The sequence below is a fragment of the Pinus tabuliformis genome, chromosome 4_1 (genome assembly GCF_031772625.1).
Source record: "Pinus tabuliformis cultivar Carrire ecotype Pingquan chromosome 4_1, CPIR1, whole genome shotgun sequence".
Taxonomy (NCBI): domain Eukaryota; kingdom Viridiplantae; phylum Streptophyta; class Pinopsida; order Pinales; family Pinaceae; genus Pinus; species Pinus tabuliformis.
In genome coordinates, this window is record NC_142303.1 from 650609999 (window position 1) to 650620071 (window position 10073).

The window sequence follows — 10073 nt, forward strand, 5'->3', positions numbered from 1 at the left end:
ATGTACATATGCATCACATTCAAAGACCCTTAGATGTGAAAGAGAAGGTTTCTTACCAGTCCATACCTATTGTGGAGTCTAATCTTCCAACGCTGATGAAGGTGATCTGTTGACCAGGTAACATGCAGTCTTCACCGCCTCTGCCCAGAATTCCTGTCCTAACCCGACACCATTGAGCATGCTTCTTGCCCTTTCCATCAGCGTCTTGTTCATTATTTCTACAACTCTATTTTGTTGAGGTGTGTATGGAGTAGTCTTATGTCATGCTATACCACACTTCTTATAGAACTCTTCAAATTCCTTCATGAAAAACTCTCCACCGTTATCTGTCCTCAGCATATTTATCTTCTTCTTTGTATGGTTTTCTACCAGAGCCTTAAATTCTTTAAACCTGTCAAAGACTTCAGATTATTCTTGAGAAAATATATCCATGTATTCCTTGAGAAGTCATCTATAAATGATACATAGTACATAGACTTACCAGGTGATGGAACCTTCACTGGTCCAAACACATCACTGTGCACAAGCTCTAATATCTGTTTCACCCTCTTACCACCAAAGGGGAAACTCACTCGATTCTGATTCCCATATACACAATTTTCACAGAAATCAAAATCCAAAGAGTTAGTAATCATACCTTCTACCATACCTTTACCATGAAGTATTTGAAGGCCCTTCTCTCCAATATGTCCAAGCCTTTTATGCCATAGCATGGTCTTTTCTCCAGAGACCACTAGATCTTCTACTCCACTTTTAGGAACCACAAAACTGTTACATCCATCAATAACAGTTCTACCTTGTAGCATGTACAGAGTTCCAATCCAAATTCCCTGCATCAATACTAGTGCTCCCCGAACCATCTTGCATCTTTCTCGAACACTGTTTTTACACCTGCATTATCCAGCTTGCTTACAAAAATCAGATTTCTGGCTAATGCAAGAATATGGAGAACACCCGCAAGTGTTCTAATCCTTCCACCTTGCAACTTCAACTTTACTTTTCCACGATCAATGATTCTAACCTTCCTATCATCCCCTAAGAAGACATCACCACCATCGTATTTCTCATACTCGCAGAACCACTCTCTATGGGGAGTGAAGTGAAAGGATGCACCTGAGTCAATCAACCATGCCTCATGATCTACACATCCACACCTTCATCTGAGGTGGTTTTCGCCTCTATAGAAGGAGCATAATCAGATCCCTTTCCTTTGTCAAGAGATTTAGATTTACAATCCCTTTTGTAGTGCCCTTCCTTTCCGCATTTCCAGCACACCTTTACAAATTTTCCTAGGGATTTAAATCTCCCTCTAGATTTATATCTCCCACTCGAGGACTTATTTTTGTTTCTATTATGAGACCATCCTCATACGACAAGGCATCATTATTCTGGTTCTCCATATTTTTCCGTCTCATCTCCTCCGTCAGCAAGGATGAGACTATTTCATTAAACTACAAGGTAGTTGCATTTCTACCTATTGCAATAACCAGACTATCCCACAAATCTGGTAGAGAACACAACAAACTAATTCACTTATCTTCATCTGAAATTTTAATATCAATAGACAATAACTGGCTTACCACAGTATTAAATGCATTGAGATGCTTTGTCACCGAGTCTCCATCTTTCATCCTCAGGTTATACAACATTTTCCATAGGAGCAGTTTATTCACCAGAGACTTAGATTGGTACAAAGTCCCTAACTTGTCCCACAAAGCCTTCATCGTAGCTTCCCCTGATACATTCGACAATACTAAATCTGAAACACACAATCATATTGTGCTCTTAGCCTTCCAATCCAAATTCTTCCATTCTTCATCGGACACTCCCGTTGGTTTAGTACCCAGATCTAATGCAATCCATTGATCTTTATCCACCAACAGATCCTCCATCTTGAGTTTCCACAACCCAAAACTCTGACCATTAAATTTCTCGATCTCTATCTTTCCATTGATTACCATCTTCTTTCACCACCAGAATCGACCCCGTAGATCTCCCACTGAACAGGGTCTACCACAGGCCCAAGTGAAACCCCTCAGCAACAAAGGTGTCCCCTTGAAGCCAAAACAACTCTGATACTAAATGTAGGTTTTAACCCCATATATAAATTATCCGCATACAAATTCTAAAAACAAAAAATAAACAAAGGCGAGACTATAGCACATAAAACAAATATACACAAAGATTTTCCCCTGGATCCTAAAACTGGGACTACTAGATTGATTTTTCATTTATGTTCCTCTCAATGTTACAATACATATATATACATGCTGAAGCATCTAATAATATGGACCAAAAACCATTATGCCCAAAACCATGTGCGAAAACCATGCACAAAACCATAGGTAGGTTCGCCCACCTAATATAGGGTCCAAAAAAAGTTGTGGAAAGAATATAATACAACCCAACAATGTCATCCAACATGCATCAGGGGGGCATGCTACTTATTCAAGTACTACTGATCCATCTAAGCCGTCATGGCGTATGAGCCTAGTACAACCTTATGTATGAATCGCATCCAACTCTATGTTTAAGTCCTTCCGTCCGATGCAGTAAGTCTAAGTAAGGCAGTCTCTAGGAGCAGGGTGGTAAGAGTAAATAAAAAAGGTAAAAGTAGGAAGCATAGTAAAGGTTGTAAGTGCCTAACCCTGCCCAATCATCTCATATCTGATCTGCTCCTAAAATTTCAACTAGGTGAGCCATACTAGCAACCTTCCCCTCTTTTGGAAATGTTCTGAACAATTTTTGTCTCTGTTAGTGCTTTTTACCTAGATTTTTTGCTTTTATTTCTTTTCCAAAAGAATATTGGAGTAAGTGAGGGCTAGCGACATCATCCTCGGCCTAAGGAAGAAACACTTAAAACCCTACATTTCATGGTGAGGTTCTAGCTCTCTTTTTATCTTGCTGGCTGGTGGAGGACATCATTTGTTGGCTTTCCCGAGAATGTGAATTGCCCAAATGGGAGCATTCATGAAAATGAAAATCCAGAGCATGAATGGGGTTAGGTCATGAAAAGAAGACTCGAAATGATATGATATTGAATGATCATTCATTGAGTTAGGCAGATCCATTTCCATTGAGTCTCGAAACTCAGTGCATCCTTGTAAGGTACCTTAACCAAATTTCTATGGGGATGGGTGGGATCCTTGATTAAAAGGTACCTCAAAGGTTGGTCATGTAGGATTTCAGGTAAGCTGGTTGGTACTCTGGATGGGTGTGTGTCTTTCTGGTGGAAGTAAGGTAGTGAGTAAATTCTAAGAGCTAAATTTGGGTGTCAAATAAGTAGTGTGAAATTTCTTCTTGAAATCAATAAGGAGTCTTCATGTATATTGTTATTCTTGATTAGAACAAAAAAGGAAGAGATAAAATGACTAAGTGAACAAACAAACAACAATACATGAATTTTGTCTTTTCCCACTCCTGAAGCCGCCTTTTCTTTTGGTGAACCTCGAACTCCAAAAGGATTTTTCGTTGCATTTGTACTTGGAGCAATAAGCACTTCGATCCCATCTATTAATAGTGGGGTTGAGTGGGGAATATTAGACGCCTTTGCAACCCCACCAAGATATGACTCTTTCCTAGGCCTTTGGATTTCATACATATTGAGAGCAATAAGCATTTAGTGGGCCTTTCCCTCTGCAAGTAATAGCAATAGTTATAGTGAGCACAAGGACTAGCAACTCATACAAACTTTACCCACTCTGCCTCCATAAAGATCACCTTATTGATGTAATTTTCATGGGAAACACAAATACGACCCTTACTAGGTAAATAGAAAAGTAGTAAGTGCCAACCCAAGTGTGTAAAATCTCATAAGAGAGTATAAAATCAAATAGGGTAGTGCCCTTCATTTCTTGAATTCTGATGAGTGTGTATTTTTCTAGGTAAATAAAAATTTCAATTGGGGATGCCAGGAGGGGTTTTGCCCTTGAGACAAATAGGTACTCTAACATAGATACCTAGACCAGAACCTATAGAGGTAAGAGACCTAATAGCTCAAGCCTAGGGCCGACTAGTAAGACCTAAAAGAACTATCTGATAATACCCTTGTCATTAAGGAAGGAAGTCAATAGTTAGATTTGGAATTGTTTTTTGGTAAACAAGGTCTACAGAATTTGCTTAAGATAGGTACGCTACGTCATAGGAGTGACCCTATGTAATTCATTGAGGTAGGCACTCTAACTCACATATACCTGATAGTCCATCCTTTATATTTTAGTTCATCCCCTTCATGTCCCTCCTCATGATCATTCTAAAGCTAATTCTGAGGTCATCCCTAGAATATCCATGCTATCCGAGGCTTCAATATTCATAGCTCTTTTTAGGGCATTGGCATCCATAGAGTGTTTACTGTTACAGGGGGTCTGAATTCCATGATTCCATTTTTGTTGACTGGTTTTGCTTCGAAAAACAACATTACAGGCACTCGTCCCAGTGGCCCTTGGCATCCATAATCTCCTTTGTCTCTGAACCAAGTATGAAGGTACAACAGAATCTAAAGGTACAACCACCAATCTAGACAAGCAAAGGTTCGATTGATTTTTCTCATGAGAAAAAAGACAAGTCTCTCGTTTTGTAGACACTAAACCAACATGCACACAACCATCTCGTGTAAGTTTCTCTCTTTACTCATTGGTACTTGAAGGGTAGTCCATGTCTAGTGTCAATGCGCTTGATGACAAGAGGTGATCCACTCTATGTTGGATCCTAATCCTCTTCTAGTTCCATAGTTATAGGGTAATATTTAATGCTTATTAACTAATTCTAGCATACAACTTGAGCGGGCATAATGGTTAAGAGCATGTGTTTCCTCCTAAGAGGTCACAAGTTTCAAAGCCAAAGATGGTAGAGTATGTATGCCTTCATAGACTTAGCAGTCAAATCGTTGCGCGGAGGTGGGTCCATTGTCCCACAAACAAGGCAGTCTCATACCCGTGACCTTAAAATTAGATAATAATAATAATAATTTAAGAAATACGAATGAAGTAAATGCATTGAACAAAAATATTATATGAAAAATTATCAAGACTATAACCTCTTTATCTCATGAAGAGGCCAAATAAGATTACCAATTATCTTATTGATCTTGAAAATCATTACATCAATTTCATAGATTGAGCAACTCCCTTTTTATGAATAGAGTAAAAACATCTTTTTATAAACAGAATAGAAACTTTAAATTAATTTCCGAAAACACTCATGCTAACCCTACTGATACTAAGACTATTCATATGGTGAGGGATCTAAAGGTCTTCCCTCCTAGCGATGCTGTCTTCATTCATAAAAAGTATCTATCTGGGGGGTTAGCCCGTCCCTCAAAGAGAAGTCTGCTACTATAGCAGTACGGTGATAGCTCTCTAACAGGCACCACGATATAGATGTGCACCCGCCCCTGCTTCTGACTCAGCTGCTGGGTCTTTAGACCTAAATTCGATTACTATGTTCCCATGCCAGAGACAAAAAGGACTAATAAAACAATAATATATTATGTAATTTAATTTCTCTATTTACGGTTATTCCGGACAAAAGAGAATAACTCATTTACATGATTTTATTCGTTCAAAATAGAATAAAACCATAAAGTGCAAAGGAGGTTAGATTCATAATAATTCATGGTAACAACCCGTCTCTTCATGGCTTTTTTTAGTTATTTTGTACAAATATTATTGCGATGATTCATTGTTCTATATTACATTTTCATGATTTTGTGTTGTTTTGAATAATTAATAATGGTAACATGCCGTGTTTTAAAATTCATCATATTAATGATGATTTTTTATTATTTAAAAGTAAATAATGAATAAAATATATATAAATCAAATAAAATTATAAATCAAATTTTATAATTTATTCACAATAAAATATTTTGCATTTAGAAAATATAATTATATATATTTCATAATAGTGTTTTTTTGGAAATTTTTATTGTGTATGTGGTGTGAAAATTGTCTAGTATTTTAGATGAATATTACATTTTGTCTGAAGGACCGAATGAAGTATAATGATTAGAAAAGAGTACTACTACGTTAATATATGTGAGAGGTCAAGCAAGAGAAATATTAAATTAATAAGTCAAAGACAGTTAGAATTGTAGATTAGTAAAATTTGACTAAAACTAAATGGTTATTGATGAAATTAATTAAATTAAATTAAATTATAATAAAAAAGTTAGTTGGATTAATTAATTAATTAATAACTTATAATAAGTAAATTAATGTAAAGAGTTAATAACAAGGAATAACCAAAGAATTAGTTAAATCTATAAATAAGAAAGAGAAAATTGTTAACTTGAATTGGAAAGGGAAAATAGACCTAAGAGATTTTTTTTTACCATAATTAGATAATAGATGGAATTATTAAATATATTACATGTGATAAAAGGAAATTGATCATATCTTATGAAAGGAATGTGAAAAATGAAAGTGAGAAAAATGACTTAAGTTCAAAGATAAAACAGGGGATATCCTCTCATATAAAAGATTTATAGAAAAAAATTATAGAAAAAATTTTAATTAAAAAATTTAACCAAGAGCGATAAGTAAATAAGTAAATGAGAAATAAAAAAACCAAGAACAAGGAAAGCAAAAGATGATAAACATCAAAGCTAGAAGAGGGGGAGGGAAAAAGATAGGTGGGGGGAGGAGATAGAAGGGGAAGACCAATGATTAAGTCTTTGAATGAGATGCTTCCAAGATTAGTTTAACTTGCAGTCATATTTCTGATTAAAATTATTTTGGTGCTTTTTTATTTTGAGGGCTTCACGAATTATCCATATGGAATAGAAGGGAGCGGGGGCATGGATTTTTGCTTGGTTAAAGCATATAAAGTGATTAGATTTATATGAATGCTCAGACAAGATAGATTTTAAAAATCGATTATGAATGGCATCAACTATATGTTTCTTTAGCCGGACTTTCAAGGTCTACCTCTTTAACCAATATAGGATTATCTACACAAGCCCAAGATTTTATAAACCTGTAGGCTCAATAATGGATCAAATTAATATTTGGGAGATTTGTAGGGTTTGAAAAGAGTTTTAATGTTTTTAGGGCTAATATTTTAGAGATGAGATCAATGGTTCCTTTTATATAGGGGAGAGAAACCTAATCATGAGCGGGGGAAGAATGGAGGATGCTTTGAGCAAAAGTTCCAAGCTACTAGGAAGTCTTCCTTCTCAGCTTCATTTTCACATTCCTTTCATTGAATATGATCGATTTCCTTTCATCACAAGTAATAAATTAATAATTTCATCTATTATCTAATTATGATAAAATCCTTCAGGTTCTTCTTTCCCTCCATTTCAAGTTAACAATTCCCTATTAATTTACTTATTATAAGTTATTAATTAATTGATTAATTTAGCCAACTAGCTTTTTTATTATAATTTGATTTCTTTTATTTTATTTGATTGATAACAATTCATTTCTTAAGCAAATTTTAGTAAATTGGGCTTCTAACTAGCTTTGACTAGTTAATCTAACGTTCTTCTTTCTTCATCTCTCATCTATATTAACCTAATTACACTATTTTCTAATTATCATACTTCATTTGGTCCTTGAAAATGAATGAAATGTCCATCTGAAACATAAACAATCCTTACACTACATACAAAATTTATAAAAATCTCGAAAAAACTTCATATTCCCTAAATTGGAAAGGGAGAAGAGACCTAAGAGATTTTTTTTACCATAATTAGATAATAGATGGAATTATTAATATATTACATGTGATAAAAGGAAATTGATCATATCCTATGAAAGGAATGTGAAAAATGAAAGTGAGAAGAATGACTTAAGTTCAAAGATAAGACAGGGGATATCCTCTCATATAAAAGATTTATAGAAAAAAATTATAGAAAAAAATTTAATTAAAAAATTTAACCAAGAGCGATAAGTAAATAAGTAAATGAGAAATAAAAAAACCAAGAACAAGGAAAGCAAAAGATGATAAACATCAAAGCTAAAAGAGGGGGAGGTAAAAAGAGAAATAATTAAGAATATAATTAGAGAGGAAAAAGAGAGAAAATAAGGGATAGGTGGGGGGAGGAGATAGAAGGGAAAGACCAATGATTAAGTCTTTGAATGAGATGCTTCCAAGATTAGTTTAACTTGCAGTCATATTTCTGATTAAAATTATTCTGGTGCTTTTCGATTTTGAGGGCTTCACGAATTATCCATATGGAATAGAAGGGAGCGGGGGCATGGATTTTTGCTTGGTTAAAGCATATAAAGTGATTAGATTTATATGAATGCTCAGACAAGATAGATTTTAAAAATTGATTATGAATGACATCAACTATATGTTTCTTTAGCCGGACTTTCAAGATCTACCTCTTTAACCAATATAGGATTATCTACACAAGCCCAAGATTTTATAAACCCCTAGGCCCAATAATGGATCAAATTAATATTTGGGAGATTTGTAGGGTTTGAAAAGAGTTTTAATGTTTTTAGGGCTAATATTTTAGAGATGAGATCAATGGTTCCTTTTATATAGGGGAGAGAAACCTAATCATGAGCGGGGGAAGAACGGAGAATGCTTTGAGGAAAAGTTCCAAGCTACTAGGAAGTCTTCCTTCTCAGCTTCATTTTCACATTCCTTTCATTGGATATGATCGATTTCCTTTCATCACATGTAATGAATTAATAATTTCATCTATTATCTAATTTTGATAAAACCCCTCATGTTCTTCTTTCCCTCCATTTCAAGTTAACAATTCCTTATTAATTTACTTATTATAAGTTATTAATTAATTGATTAGTTTAGCCAACTAACTTTCTTATTATAATTTAATTTCTTTTATTTTATTTGATTGATAAAAATTCATTTCTTAAGCAAATTTTAGTAAATTGAGCTTCTAACTCGCTTTGACTAGTTAATCTAACATTCTTCTTGCTTCATCTCTCATCTACATTAACCTAATTACACTATTTTCTAATTATCATACTTCATTTGGTCCTTGAAAATGAATGAAATGTCCATCTGAAACATAAACAATCCTTACACTACATACAAAATTTATAAAAATCTCAAAAAACCTTCATATTCCCTTATACATTTCCTTTTAAAATTCAATTAAATATAATATAATCCTAAACTTGTTAATTGAGTTAAGTAAAACATATACATGGATCATTATTATTACTTCGCTTTGATAGGTGATATAACAATTAATTAACAATTATTAAATATATGCACGATAAATAATGTTTCTCACAATTCCACCAAAAAGGACTCTTCTACTGGGCACAAATAATAGAGAAATGGAAGGATGCTATTCCTCTATGGAAATCGAATAGAGAGCTGAGATTGCAGGGAACAATGGCTGCCCAGTGGGACAAGATTATCTAGACTATGAAAAACACCAGGATATACAAAATTGAGGACAGAGACAGGATTGTTTGGCAGGTTAAGAAAGGTCAGCCAAATGTGTTAGTCAGAGATATATATCTTTCCTTGATAGAACAGAGTAGAGAAAGCGCTCAGAAACTCTTTCCCTTTTGGAAGACTGGCTGTTCTCTAAAAATAATTTTGTTTTCATGGCTTGTTTATAATAACAAAAATCTCACCTGGACTAATTTACAGAAAAGAAGATGGCAGGGACCTGCCATATGCATAATCTGCCTTTCTAATACCTAAGATAACATGCATATTTTCTTAAGTTGTCCACTATCTTAGATTTTATGGAAGAGGATGACATTGTATTTTGGTTTTCCTGTAGCTTCTCATCCCTCCATAACAAAAATAGTTTGGCGTCCCATTCCATTAATAGTAAATTGGTTCATATGGAAGTGGAGAAATAAAAAGATATTTCAGAACAGCAGGGAGGACTTTGGGCATATATTTGATAAGATAATCCCCTACTATTATTCGATTCTCCCAAACTTCCCTCAACAGATGATACAGCAAAAATCAGCCACTGATTCCCGTCAGCTACTTTTTCCACGGGCACACTTCGATGGAGCAACAAAAGATGGCAAGTGTGCATGTGGAGTTTACATCGGTCTAACAAGGGAGCTACAATACTTCATGTTTTGGAATGGTGGCAAAGGATCAAATAACAAAGCCGAGGC